Genomic DNA, 15081 nt, shown 5'->3' on the forward strand with positions numbered 1-15081 from the left:
CTCAGAGGTCACCCAAGTTACAGATGACACCTGCAGCAGTCTCTTAAACCTAAGAGATCACCTAGGCTAGACCGGACACCCTCAGAGGTCTCTTTAAACCGGTTAGACGGGAAACCTGAGGGTCGGCCGAGCAAGGGGGAGAGGCCTCCTGGCGAGGGTCCTCTCCTCAGATCGTACGGACGAGCAACCACCCCCCTACAGATGGACGCCACACAAAGATAGGTTCTTAACACTTTTATCAGTATTCTTTGGCAGGTTATCGTAACAATACAGGAGGAACGGGATGCTGGGATCCCTCTAAACTTAGTCTCTGTGGGAAGGGGGTAGCGGGACAGTCTTGGTACCGTTCTGGCACAGGGAGGCCTGACGTACAGCTCTCAATCCTCGAGCTGGAGGGTTTCTCTGGTATGGGCCGCAGCAGCGCCAGCAGGACTCCAAGGATGGTTCACGAAGATGAGCCGCGGCAGCGCCAGCAGGGCTCCAAGGATGGTTCACGAAGACGAGCCGCGGCAGCGCCAGCAGGACTCCAAGGATGGTTCACGAAGACGAGCCGCGGCAGCGCCAGCAGGACTCCAAGGATGGTTCACGAAGATGAGCCGCGGCAGCGCCAGCAGGACTCCAAGGATGGTTCACGAAGATGAGTTTGTCTCGGTGTCTCTCGACTCCAGGATACAACTGCCTTCCTACTCTGGAGCTGCCCCAGTTATAGGTCTGGTGCCCTTGGATGTCCGGACCCTCGCACTTGGAGGTCGGGGGGTCCGGGATGTGCGAGTCCAGACACCCAGCAGGGGGGTGGAGCTAGCGCCCAGGGAGGCTGGGGGCCGATCGAAACCAGACGGATGGGGGTCCATCGAAACTCCTTCTCCCATTGACTCGTCAAGTGGTCTCTTTACCCCCTGGTTGGATCGTGGTGCCTCGATGTCGGGGCTTCGCTGGGCCTGAGGCTGGGGTCGGGTCGTGGAGGGTCCAAGATGGCGGCTGGGCTGGAGACGAGGATCCGGGAAAGGGTCCGGGCCAGCCGAGAGGGTTGAGGAGATGAGGTTGAGTTCCGTCGGGGGAGAGCTGGGGGCGGCCCGGAGGGGCGGCACTCGTGGAAGGTGGAAGGTGCCACTCTTGGCCGGGGAACAGGGGTCGAGGTAGTCCGGGACCCGCCATGCGGGAGGAGTGGGGCCACGCCACGAGGCCAGGTCCAACACGCGTCCCCCCCAGCTGAAGGCAGGGAGAGTCACCCATCTTCTTGGGTATTCTCCTCGCCGAGGCGGAAGAAGCGGGACAGGCCGTCTGCGTTGGCGTGGTCGTTGCCGGGGCGATGCTCCACAGTGAAGTCCATCCCCTGCAGGGAGATGGACCAACGCAACAGCTTCGGATTCTCTCCTCGCATCTGCATCAGCCATTGCAGAGGTCGGTGGTCAGTTTGTACCCGGAAGTGGGTGCCGAAGAGGTAGGGCCGGAGCTTCTTGAGGGCCCACACTACGGCGAAGGCCTCCCGCTCAATGGTGCTCCAGCGCTGTTCTCGGGCCAGCAGACGTCGGCTAATGAAGGCTACTGGCTGGTCAATTCCCTCTGCATTGATTTGGGAGAGGACTGCTCCGACGCCGTGATCGGAGGCCTCGGTCTGTACTATGAATTCCCGGCTGTAGTCAGGGGCTTGGAGCACGGGTGCGGTGCACATTGCTGTTTTGAGGGTCTCAAAGGCGGCCTGACACTCAGGGGTCCAGTGTACCTTCGGTGGGTGTTTCTTCGACGTGAGTTCTGTGAGGGTGCTCACAATGCTGCTGTAGTCTTTCACGAAGCGTCGGTAATATCCTGTGATCCCCAGGAAGGCTCGGACCTCTGCTTGGGTGACCGGGGGTTCCCAGGCCCGGATGGCAGCGATCTTGGGTTGGAGGGGGGCCACCTGGCCACTTCCCACCTGGTGCCCCAGGTAGGTCACGGACCCTTGGCCGATTTGGCACTTGCTGGCTTTTATTGTTAGTCCTCCCCGTCGGAGGGCGGCCAAGACTTCATGGAGGTGTTGGAGGTGTTCGGCCCAGTGGAGACTGTACACCGCAATATCGTCTAGATAGGCAGCGCTGAACTCCTCTAGCCCCGCCAGTACCTTGTTCACTAGTCTCTGGAACGTGGCGGGGGCGTTTTTCATCCCGAAGGGAATCACCTTGAAGTGGTAGTGGCCATCAGGGGTGGAGAAGGCGGATCGCTCCTGGGCGCCCGGGGTGAGGCCGATCTGCCAGTAGCCCGCAGTTAGGTCGAAGGTGCTCAGGTAGCGGGCGGCCCCCAGGCGGTCGATCAGCTCATCAGCCCGAGGGATGGGGTGAGCGTCTGTTCGGGTGACGGCGTTCAAGCCCCGGTAGTCCACACAAAATCTGAGTTCGGGGGCGACGCCAGGGGCGGCGGCCTTGGGGACCAGCACGACCGGGCTGGTCCATGGACTGTCGGAGGGCTCGATCACTCCCAGAGCCAGCATCTTGGATACTTCCGACTGGATGCAGGCGCGTACCTGATCGGGAACTCGGTAGGCCCGGTGCCGGATAGGTGGGCTATCCCCGGTGTCGACATCGTGGAGGCACCAGGGGGTGACCCCGGGGGTGAGAGAGAATAGATCGGCAAATTGCTGTAATAAGTCTTGGCAGCCTTGGCGTTGTGGGTTGACTCCTTCCACGGAGCCGTCTTTTTCGAGGGTCTTCAGGAGGTCGGGTAGGGACTCTGAGTCCTTTTCAGCCCCACTGTCGGTCACCATCAGGAGACTAAGTTCTGAGCAATAAAAGTGAGGCTTAAGTCGGTTGGCATGGAGGACCCGGAGGGGGTTCCTGGGGGACTCCATGTCCACCAGGTAGGTGACAGGACCCTTGCGCTCCACCACTTTGAAGGGCCCCGTCCATTTGTCCTGGAGGGCGCATGGTTCGAGCGGGGACATGACCCAGACCTGTTGTCCCGGCTCGAACTCAATGGACGAGGAGTTTTGATCATACCATCGTTTCATGTCTTCTTGGCTGGCTTAGAGGTTGGCCTTGGCAAGTTCCCTGAACCGCCGAGTCTGGTTCCGGAGGGTCAGGAGGTACCGGTACACATCAGGAGGAGCATTCTGGGTGGTCACCTCCCACCCTTCTTTGACCAGACTTAGGGGACCCCGGACGGGGTGCCCATACAATAGTTCGAAGGGGCTGAATCCCAGGGACTTCTGTGGGACCTCCCGGTAGGCAAATAGGAGGCAGGGCAGCAACACGTCCCATTGGCGTCGTAAGGGCTCCTCCAGGCCCATGATCATACCCTTGAGGGTGCGATTGAAGCGTTCTACCAGTCCGTTCCCTTGCGGGTGGTAGGTGGTCGTGAACTTGTATGTGACCCCGCACTGTTGTCAGAGGGACTTCATGTATCGAGAGATGAAGTTCGTGCCCCGATCACTGACGACTTCTCCCGGGTGGGCTTCCCCCGAGAAGATCCCCATCAGGGCTCGGCCCACCACGGGCGCTGTCACGGTCCGGAGAGGTATGGCCTCGGGATAGCGGGTGGCATGGTCCACCAGGACGAGTATGAACCGGTGACCTTGCAACTTCCGGGGCTCCAGGGGCCCCGCAATGTCAATCCCTACCCGCTCAAAGGGAGTGTTGACGGCCGGGAAGGGTTGTAGGGGGACTTATTTTTCTGCCGCTCTTCCCGCTGGCCTGGCAGGTGGGGCAGGCTCGACAGTGGTTGATCACATCGTTCCTCATCTTGGGCCAGTAGAAGTGGGTCACTAGGCGGCTGTACGTTTTGTCCTGCCCCAGGTGCCCGGCGAGAGGTACATCATGAGCCAGGTTCAGGAGGAAGTCTCTGAATCGGAGGGGCACTACCAGCACCCGGCTGGCTCCTAGCTCGGCAATCTTCTGCTCACTGTAGAGAAGCTCATAGTCCCAATAGATCCAGTGAGCCCCCCGAGGCATCCCCTGCGCTCTGGGCTGCGCCTTGCTGTTGGATCCCCTCGAGGGAGGGACACGTGTTTTGTTCTTGGCGGAACTGTTCTTGAGTGGGCCCACCTTCTTGGCGCCACTGGGCCAGCTCCGGGAGGTCGCGGAGTGGGTCAGGTTCTTCGTCGTTGGGCCCCGGTGGACCGGGTTCGGGGGTGGTGTCTTCAGTGACTACGGGCGGTGGAGGTTCGGGCCACTCGGGTTCTTCAGTGGAGGGGATGGCGCGGGCGGCCATGGATCGGGTCGTCGCACAGACCCATTCAGGGAGGCCCAGCATCCCCAGGTGCTCCCTCCGCTCAACGGCAGCCCAGGGGGAGCTCTCGAGGTCGTTCCCGAGGAGGCAGTCTACCGGGGCATCGTCTCGGACAGTCACTTTCAGCATGCCCGACACTCCCCCCCATTCAAAGGGGATGCGGGCCATCTGGCACAGGCTTTCGGAGTTGTCCGCAGACCGTACTGCGCATAGCACATTGGGCAGGATTTGATCCGGGGTCACCAGATGGCAACGGACGGCCGTTACGCTGGCTCCCGTGTCGCGGAGGGCTTCGGCCCGGTGTCCATTAATGGTGACCCACTGGCTGTACTTCAGCGTATTGGCCGGGATGGGGGCCCGTGGGATCATGTCTCTTTCGCCCAGACATACCAGGGACATGGCTGCGGGTTCCCACTCGGGCTGGTACTTTTCACAGTCTTCGACTTCCTCTTAGCCGTGTTCCTCCCCTAGGGAGTCGGCGTTGATCTGGCGGTTTAGCGGACCCAGGGGTTGGATGGTTGGTTTCTCGGACAGTTGGGGTCATTGGCGTAATGACCGGGTCGCTGGCATTTGTGGCAGGTAACGTTGGAGCGGAATCCCGGCCGTGCTGGGGGGCTTCCTCTCCCGGCCAGGGACGGGGGAGTGCTGGTGAGAGGCACCGTGGCGGTGTCCCGACCCCGGCCCTGGCCTCCTCCTCCTCCTCCTCGCGGACGGTGGGACCCCTGGGAGCCTCGGCCTTGATCTCCCGCCCAGTTCCGGGGGACCCGGGTGCTCTCCCATCGATCTGCTTCAATGGCAAGTTTCCGGGGCTCGGTCAGCTTACTGTCGAGGAGATGCTGCCTTAGTTCGATGAAAAAGTTATTGGAGAGGTGTTCCCATACGATAAGATCAAACAATTGTTCGTAGGTGGTGACCTGGCTGCCCTTGATCCACCCTTCTAGGGCTCTGCTAAAAAAGTCCACGTACTCTACCCAGGTTGTACCGGGGATCCTTTTACAGTCTCGGAATCGCTGCCGGTACATCTCAGGGGTGAGCCCATAGCGAGTGAGGAGGGCGGCTTTCATATGCTCGTAGGAGGTCATTTCAGCGCTGGGGAGCTGTAGCAGGGCATCTCTCCCTTCGTTGACGAATCTCCCCCACAACCCGGCCCCCCAGTCTTTTCGCGGAACCCGGTGGGAGGTCATGGCTACCTCGTAGGCCTTAAACCATTGCTGGATGTCGTCGTTCTTGTAGTACTCTCGGACGACATCTTTGGGGATGTGGACCTTGGTGTCCGTAGAGGGAGTGGGGCTCTGGTTCTCGGAGACGCCAAGGTCCTTGTTTTGTTTCCTAATTTCTAGTTCCTTCAAACCGCGTTCGTGTTCCTACGCGAGCTTCTTCTCCTCCAGCTCCCTCTGTTTTTTTTTTTCTTCCCGTTCTCCCTGTAATCGTAGGTGTTCAAGGGCTATCTTCTTTTCCGCTAGTTTCAGTTCCCCATCTAAGCGGAGTCTAGCCAGTTGCAACTCGTGGAGCCGGCTCCTCTCTCGTTCTCGGGCATCCTCGTGAGAGAGGCCCGTGTTCCTCTCTTCCTCAGGAGTTGCAAGGTTCTCAGTGATCGCAATGTTTTCGTTTTGGGGAGGCGACGCTCCTGACTCCACCCAAGTTTGCAGGGCCTGCTTGAGGTCGTCTTTGGTGCTTAGTCCTGTGGTAGCGATACCCAAGTCTATGCAGAATTGCTTCAATTCCTTGTGACTGTAATCTTCCAGCTGTTCCATCTGGAATTTCGCGGTTGTTCCTGTTTCTTTCGTCGTCATGGATGCTGTGTGTTTTTCGTTTGTAGTGGGGGGAGCTACTCTCCGTACGATTTGCGTCGGCTCGAATCTCACCGCTGCCACCAATGTTAGACGGGAAACCTGAGGGTCGGCCGAGCAAGGGGGAGAGGCCTCCTGGCGAGGGTCCTCTCCTCAGATCGTACCGACGAGCAACCACCCCCCTACAGATGGTCGCCACACAAAGATAGGTTCTTAACACTTTTATCGGTATTCTTTGGCAGGTTATCGTAACAATACAGGAGGAACGGGATGCTGGGATCCCTCTAAACTTAATCTCTGTGGGAAGGGGGTAGCGGGACAGTCTTGGTACCGTTCTGGCACAGGGAGGCCTGACGCACAGCTCTCAATCCTCGAGCTGGAGGGTTTCTCTGGTATGGGCCGCGGCAGTGCCAGCAGGACTCCAAGGATGGTTCACGAAGATGAGCCGCGGCAGCGCCAGCAGGACTCCAAGGATGGTTCACGAAGATGAGTTTGTCTCGGTGTCTCTCGACTCCAAGATACAACTGCCTTCCTGCTCTGGAGCTGCCCCAGTTATAGGTCTGGTGCCCTTTGATGTCCGGACCCTCGCACTTGGAGGTCGGGGGGTCCGGGATGTGCGAGTCCAGACACCCAGCAGGGGGGTGGAGCCAGCGCCCAGGGAGGCTGGGGGGCGATCGAAACCAGGCGGATGGGGGTCCATCGAAACTCCTTCTCCCATTGACTCGTCAAGTGGTCTCTTTACCCCCTGGTTGGATCGTGGTGCCTCGATGTCGGGGCTTCGCTGGGCCTGAGGTTGGGGTCGGGCCGAGGCCACGAGGCCTGGTCGGGGAGGGTCCAAGATGGCGGCTGGGCCGGAGACGAGGATCCGGGAAAGGGTCCGGGCCAGCCGAGAGGGTTGAGGAGATGAGGTCGAGTTCCGTCGGGGGAGAGCTGGGGGAGAGCTGGGGGCGGCCCGGAGGGGCGGCACTCGTGGAAGGTGGAAGGTGCCGCTCTTGGCCGGTGAACAGGGGTCGAGGTAGTCCGGGACCCGCCATGCGGGAGGAGTGGGGCCACGCCACGAGGCCAGGTCCAACAAAACCTAAGAGCTCACCCAAGCTAGAGATGATATCCGTGGTAGACTCTTAAACCTAAGAGGTCACCAAAGCTAGAGATGACACCAGCAGAGGTCTCTTAAACCTCAGAGGTCTCCAAAGCTAGAGATAACACTTGCGGAGGTCTCTTAAACCTAAGGGGTCTCCAAAGCTAGAGATGATATCCATGGAGGTCTCAAACTTAAGAGGTCTCCAAAGCAAGAGCTGACACCAGGGGAGGTCTCTTAAACCCAAGAGGTCTCCAAAGCTAGAGACGACACCAGTGGAGTTCTGTTAAACCTAAGAGACCACCAAAGCTAGATATGACACATGTGGAGGTTTCTTAAACCTAAGAGTTCACCCAAGCTAGAGATGACACCAGTGGAGGTCTCTTAAACCTAAGAGACCATCAAAGCTAGCAATGACACCTGCAGAGGTTTCTTAAACCTAAGAGGTCACCCAAGCTAGAGATGACACCAGTGGAGGTCTCTTAAACCTGAGAGGTCTCCAAAGCTACAGATGACACCAATGGAGGTCTCTAAAACCTAAGAGGTCTCCAAATCTAGAGATGACACCTGCGGAGGTCTCTTAAACCTCAGAGGTCTCCAGAGCTAGAGATGACACCTGCGGAGGTTTTCTAAACCTAAGAGGTCACCCAAGCTAGAGATGACACCAGTGGAGGTCTCTTAAACCTAAGAGATCAAAGCTAGAGATGTTATCCGTGGAGGTCTCTCAAACCTAAGAGCTCACCAAAGCAAGAGATCACACTAGTGGAGGTCTCTTAAACCTAGGAGGTCTCCAAAGCTAGAGATGATATCCGTGGAGGTCTCAAACATAAGAGGTCTCCAAAGCAAGAGATGACACCCGCAGAGGTCTCTTAAACCTCAGTGGTCACCAAATCTAAAGTTGACACCAGTGGAGGTCTCTTAAACCTAAGAGGTCAGACAAGCTAGAGATGATATCCGTGGAAATCTCTTGAACCTAAGAGGTCAACCAAGGTATAGATGACACCCGCAGCGGTCTCTTAAACCTAAGAGATCACCTAAGCTAGAGATGATATCCGTGGAGGTGTCGTAAACCTAACATATCACCAAAACTAGAGATGCTATCCCTGGAGGTCTCCTAAACCTAAGAGGTCTCCAAAGCTAGAGATGACAGCAGTGGAGGTCTCTTAAACCAAAGAGGTCAGACAAGCTAGAGATGAGACCAGTGGAGGTCTGTTAAACGTAAGAGGTCGCCAAAGCTAGAGATGACACCAGTGGAGGTCTCTTAAACCTAAGAGGTCTCCAAAGCTAGAGATGACACCAGTGGAGGTCTCTTAAACCTAAGAGACACCAAAGCTAGAGATGACACCAGTGGAGGTCTCTTAAACCTAAGAGGTCTCTGTTAGACCTGACATCATTGGCTTGAGCCTCTCCTCCATTTTTTTCTGTTTGCCTCCTCTGTTTACAATGTTTTTGCTGGTATATGCTTTGGGTACTGTGCCACTGCTGATCAGTACCACAGTGCAAGTGCTCCCTATGTTAAATTACTGTATTGATTGAATTCCATGTTTGGCTTATTTGGTTTACTGTCAGTCCCTAGTCTAGTGCACCAGGAGTGCCAGGGCTTGTAAATACAAATGCTGCTCGTGGGCTTGCAGCACATGTTGTGCCACCCACAAGAGCGGCCTAGTAAAAGTATGTCTACAGGTCTGCCATTGCTAGACCTACGTGCAGTCTGGTACTGTCACGCTGACTGCGCAAGTACACCTACTTGCCAGTCCCCAAACCTTCCCTTAACTTCATGTCAGTCACCCCTATGGTAGGCCTGAGGGCAGGGTGCATTGTAAGCATAAGGTAGGACAAGCCTGACCAAGTTGGCATGTCCTAATAGTGAATTACAGTCATATTTGTTTTTCACCATTGTAAGGTAACCTGCTCTCCATTAGTTAGAATGGGCTGCCTGGGTTATTAATGCTATAATCCTAGCTGGCTCGGGGAGCATGGTGCAATGTCGAGTTTGGTATCCCTGAACTCGGGGTTTAATTACGCATCCGTTTGTGTGGATGGTTTTTGGACTCTGGGTTTGAAAATAGCACTTTTAGAAAGTGGCTATTTTCTTGTCTAACTATTTCTGGTTTCTGCTGGGTTGGTGTGTGTGTGACAGGAGCTGGGTGGCTCCAGAGATCTGATGAGTCAGTGTGGGTTGAGTGGGACATTTGCATTGAGAGTAGGGGGAGAGTAGCTTCTGATAGCCTGCCCTGCCTGATACAATGCTGGCCCCACCTCCTGCCGGGAGGCTGATAGCTCTGCTCCTGCCAGTGACAATACTGACTCCACCTCCTACTGGGCGGCTGAGGACCCTGCCCTGCACAGTGAATAGGCCAGGTGCCTCTGCCTGGCTACACCCACAACAAACCCAGGATGTTGGGAAATTCCCCTGCATGGACAAAGGGATCAAAGCCAAAAAGGGGTATAAGAGAAGGACCCCTGAACCAAGAATTTAGATCACTTCTGACAAGGAACCCTGAAACCAAGGACAAGAAGTCTACTGATCCAAGGACTTGCCTACCCCTTCTGCCAGTGTGCTGTTTGCTGGGGGGAATCCTGCATTGCTTCTTTATTTTTGCCAAGGAACCAGGAGAGAGGAACTGTGTGTGTACTCTCAAACTTTGCTAAGAAAATCTCCAAGGGCTGGAAGAGTGCCAGTTTCCTGTTGAAGTCACAGGGCTAAAGGACTTCATCTGCTTAAAGTGCTGTTTGCTGGAACTTGTGAATCCAGCACCTCTGAAAGAATCCAGCAATCTCGACGCTGACGGACGCCGCCGAATCCAGCTCGACATTGTGAGTAACGGCTCCAGTGTCCCGCTTCCTCGACGCCGGCCGCCGGGCCCGATCGACGCCAGCAGCAACGCCAGCGAGTAGTGAGTTCGGCTCCAGCTCCAAGGGACCTCGTGTCTGCACCGCTGCTGATCGCATCGACTTCGTGCCCTCTCGACGCCGGGAGCGCTGCTCACTCTTGCAACGTCAACATCGACGAAGACGCCGTATCCTGCTTCGCCTCGTGAGCGCTGCTCCTGCCTGACATCTGTCGACGCCGCTGCAGGTCGCCCCGACTCCGAGGCCGGATCGACGCCGAAGACGCGACGCCGGACGTCTCGACGCCGCTGAACATGGAGTGCTTCACTTTTCCAAGGTACTGTGTTGTGGGGGTCTGTGCGACTCCGGGCTCGACGTAGCGCTCCTCGCGGTCGACGTCGAACCCTTTGGATTAACTTTGCCTCGACGTCGTGTGACTCCCGTGTGGGTTACATTGTTGCCAAGAACTGTGTTTTAAAGAAGAAGAGTTGCTTTTGATACTAAAAGACGTTTGTGCTAAGAAGAAACTACACTTGAACTATTATTTTTCCTTCCAAGAGTATTTATTAAGATTGTGATATATTTTTGTCGTTATTTGGTCTTGTGCTAAGCCTTATATAAAAATCCTTATTTTTATAATACTACTGTGTTGTGTCCATTTGTAGTGTATTCACTTTATTACTGTATGTGGTCATAAATGCTTAACACACCGCCTCTGAGATAAGCCTGTCTGCTCTGCCAAGCTACCAAGGGGGTGAGCAGGGGTTATCAAAGGGTGTGATCCCCTTGCCCTGACTAGAAAAGGTGTGTCCCTATTTGTCAGAAGTGCATACCTCTGCCAACTAGAGACAGCCGTTTCTAACAGTCTCCAAAGCTAGAGATGACACCATAGGAGGTCTCTTAAACCTAAGAGGACAGCAAAGCTAGAGATGACACCAGTGGAGGTCTCTTAAACCTAAGAGGTCAGACAAGCTAGTGATGACACTTGCGGAGCTCTCTTAAACCTCAGAGGTCACCAAAGCTAGAGATGACAACAGTGGAGGTCTCTTAAACCTAGGAGGTCTCCAAAGCTAGAGATGAAACCCGCGGAGTACTCTTAAACCTAAGAGATCACTTAGGCTAGAGATGACACCCATGGATGTATTCTAAGCTTCCAGATGTTGTCTGTAGAGCCGTCCTAGGCCAAAAGACACTAACTGCACAGGTCTCTTAATCCTTAAGAACGAAGTTGAAGGACCAGACATCTGCAGGACTCTAAGGGGAAACATATTCCATCTTTTCTCTATTGTTTTTCTGAAACACTCATCAATTTTAGAAGAATTAATTGCATGTTGAGTTATTGATCGACGTTTGTTACGATCTGTAAACTTTAACATGTTTTTCACCAATTTATGAACTGTATTGTTCTTTCTGAACTCAACCAAACTAAAATTCTAGGCACAGAAACAAAATGGTGTTATGCTGAGAAATGTTCTGATTTGCTCAGATTTTAATTTTGAAAAGAGCATGAAGTGGGAAGAACAACGGGAATAGGGCTGCTGAGAGAGGGTGGGAGAACAGAAGTGCAAAAGGTGGGAGAACTTCTGGCACCAAAGGGTGCTTAAGGAAGTGTTAAGAGAAAAGGCTGCCAGACTCCTCTCAGGAGAATACTACATTTTAGAGGGAGTGGGAAAGCAAGGAGAAGTTTCTAAAAGGCACAACACGAGGGCGAGAGAGAATATGGTGGCCTTTTGGAACACTGGGTGGGAGGAAAAAATGACAGGAATATGCTTTCTGTCACCAGGCCTAACTTCTGTTTTTTAACAAAGGTGAGTACAAGGCCACGGCCAATGTGTGGGCATAGTATGGAAATGGTGGGATGATTGGGGAAGCAATGCTCCCTGTATCATTCCTGTGGACCCTTCCCCTGCAGCACCATACACATCTCTCCCCTTCGCTCTTATTAGCTCCTTTCTCAACATTCTCTACTCACCCGTTTATATAGCCCCTTGAGTATTATTTGAAATCATTTTTAAAGCACACTAGTTTGGGCAAGGCTCACTGACCTGTGCTGCCTGGCTGTTGACAACCAAGACAGCGTTTATGAAGAAAGATGTACGCTCATAAAAAGGTAGAAGATGATCAGTGTGAGATGTTAGCCTGGCATATGATGTCACTAGTTCTAGTGGGCACCTTGCACCAGTCTAATCAACCCTTATTGATGGTGGTTGTAAAGTCAACCTTATAGACAAGCTATCCTAGTGGTAGCATGGACCAGCAGTCTTAGGCTAATACTTCAGAGAGCATGTGAGGCAAGCTGTTTTACCAATTAAAATCCCTTGAATACCAAATGAAAGGACACCACACAAGGTATATATCAAATATATATGTATTTATTCTAAACACAACCCCTCTGCACTCTTGATGAGGTCAGAGATAAATGTACATCACAAGTTACTCAATTAGCATACGATAAGTTGCACAAATACAGTTATGCCCTAGGGGCCTCACAAACCATATACTAAAGAAGTGGTATAAGAACCACGTGAGAGTTAGACAACAGGCATAGGGCCTGTAGAATCGCTGGGGCTACACTAAACGACCAAAGGTTAAGAAGTAGGAGGCCCACGGGAAACGCGTGCAGTGTCTAAACACAGTCGCGAGTTACCATTGACTTATAATGGGAAACGAAGAAGTTACAAAGTTACTGTTTAAGGACACTTCCAGGTGGACTTCGATAAAACCCCTTAAGACTAGAACACTTCGAGAGTCAAGACCCACGGGAGCACCGGAGTACTTGCGTTACCTCACCCAGGGAAGCCGGGTGCATACGTGTGGAGAAGTGTGGCTCACTGGTTAGAGCGGCAGACTCTGAAGCAGAGATCAGTCAGGTCTTGGGCTCAATGTCCGCGGACTCGATAATTCTCGCCTCAGCGCCTACTCTAATGATGGGTCCCACGCTGCAACTCTGGGCAATAGCTTGCTTAATCTCCACAACGGCCCCTACAACACTGGGATGCCTGGCTTCACCTTGGGGGTGCCCAGGAGGGGCATCTCACAGGGAGAGCCAGGAAGGGTTCCACAGCGTTATACAGCGCCGGGACACCCCGTTGGGGCAGCTATGGGCTTTACAAAATACACTACATACATACATACGTGCCTTTTGGTGTCGGGTTTCATCATCGTTTTCTATGGAGAGCTGCAAAGAAGTGCTGCAGGCGACCAGAGGAAAAGTGTCCGGGTGGATCCAAGGGTGGATCGATGATGTGAAGAACCTGAAAGCAGAGGGGACAGAATCTGGGTCACTAGCCAGTGACCAGGAAGGAACCAGGCGATGTCACGTCCTTGAAGGTGAAGAAGGTGAGCTTGTCTCTTCAGCCACGAAGTCCCGGAGGCATCGATGATAACCAGACGCTGGATTCGAGCTGTCCCACGACGGATCTAGTTGACTGCAGTGTCGGTATCCGGATTGGACCCAACAAGCCTTTGCAACCACAACCCACGTAGGATGACGAGATTAGCGCTGTTGCAGACCAGCAAGGTCTGTGGCGCTTCTCCTTTGAAGGGAAGCTGGAGCAAGCCTGGAGCAACCAGGAAAGCAGTTTAGTGCAAAAGGAAAGTCTTCAGGGGGCTCACTAGCCAACGGGCAAGGAACCGGGAAGACGCGTCGAGCTGAAATGCAAGAGCGGGCCACACGCGGCACTCGTGGAGTGTGGAGGGCTGAGCTTCGGTGCAAATGGCGCTCAGGTCTGGGGCTTCTCGTACTCCAATGCACAACTGCGAGTGTTCCTCGGTAGTCAAGCTGTTAGCAAAATGCAGGATGTCCAGGGGTGTCCGGTCCCACGTTTCTCGTGTCCACCACAGGTCTCAGCTTTGCTGTGGGTGTGGGTCGGAGTTAGAGAAGTCTGAGAGTCCACTTCCTGTGTCGCTGTGTTCCGGCGGGAGCGTAGACAAAGCAGACCGGCAAGTTACTTGTGGTGCCTGTTTGCACAGGGTGGTCACTCATTGACCACAAGGGATATATCTTCTGTTTTCTAGTCAGAATAGATTGTCTTCTTCTAGTCAGAATAGATTGTCGAAGGTCCAAGAGTTCTGTATCAAAGTTTCTTTCCAGGCTAATCTAAAGACTTGGGGACACAGCTCCTATACTTATACTAAGCTAAGGGGCTGGGGCTTTGCCCAGTTTCGCGCCAGAGCTGGGCCTGGAGTGCCCCAGCAACTGGTTTGAACCGGGCTAAGCATGGAGCACCTTGTGTGCCCCAGGCAGTGTCTCAAAAAGCATCTGCTGATGCAGCCCTCCCTGTCCCAATACACATCTGCCTGTCTGGGGAGGTGCTGGCACCTTCCTGGACAGGAAACCTATTGTCCAGGCCTCCCCTGCCGGAGTTTCGTCCAGCAGCAGGAGGTTAGACATGTGTCTGTGGCAGCAGCATCCATTTTGTGATGCTGGGGCACTGTTTAACTTTAACCGGGTAAAGCAGTAACATACATGTCTTTTCCCTCTAGAAGGGTGGAATGCTACCCCCGCCGCCAGAATTGGCGGTGGGTAGTATTCCAAAGTGTTTGAAACCTTACACAACATGTTTTGATAAAGCCAAACCAAAGTTAGCATTAACCGCGAAGATTATAATCTGGCTTCAGTACTGAGACCGCCCTCATTGAGGTGGCAGAGTCAATCAGATGGGCTCTAGATTCAGGGGCATCAGCAATGCTGGTGCTCCTGGATCTATCTGCTGCATTTGACACTGTTGACCATGTCAGACTCATGCAGAGATTGGAGGCTGTTGGCTTGAAAGACAAGGCGCTGACCTGGCTACACTCCTACTTAAGCGACTCCTCCCAGAAAGTTGCTTTAGGTCCTTTTTCCTCTAAACCAAAACAGCGTTGGTGTGGTGTTCCCCAGGGATCAGCGCTTAGTCCCCTACTTTTTAATGTTTATTTAGCTCCACTGTTCACTCTGATCGCCAATTGGGGTGTCAAAGCGATTTCTTACGCAGACGACACACAGTTGGTCTTTCCATATTCAGAACTATCGGTGAAAGCATTTAGCAATTTCAAAGGATGCCTTCGTGATATTGCAATATGGATGAACACCAACAAGCTAAAATTGAATGCAGGGAAGACCGAGGTGGTTTTTTTTGGGAAAAGCCTGCGTCTGATCTGTGGTGGCCATCTGAAATGGATCCTCCGCCTCCCCCCAGAAGC

At 53.9% G+C, this 15081-nt stretch overlaps 1 protein-coding gene across 1 annotated transcript in view; it reads right to left on the minus strand.

The window, feature by feature from the left end:
* The window catches only part of NEK4 (NIMA related kinase 4), a 278651-nt gene that overhangs the window by 248236 nt on the left and 15334 nt on the right, over nt 1-15081 (minus strand). The gene's annotated exons all lie outside the window — the stretch shown is intronic.

This window comes from Lissotriton vulgaris, chromosome 9, assembly GCF_964263255.1.
Source record: "Lissotriton vulgaris chromosome 9, aLisVul1.2, whole genome shotgun sequence".
NCBI lineage: Eukaryota > Metazoa > Chordata > Amphibia > Caudata > Salamandridae > Lissotriton > Lissotriton vulgaris.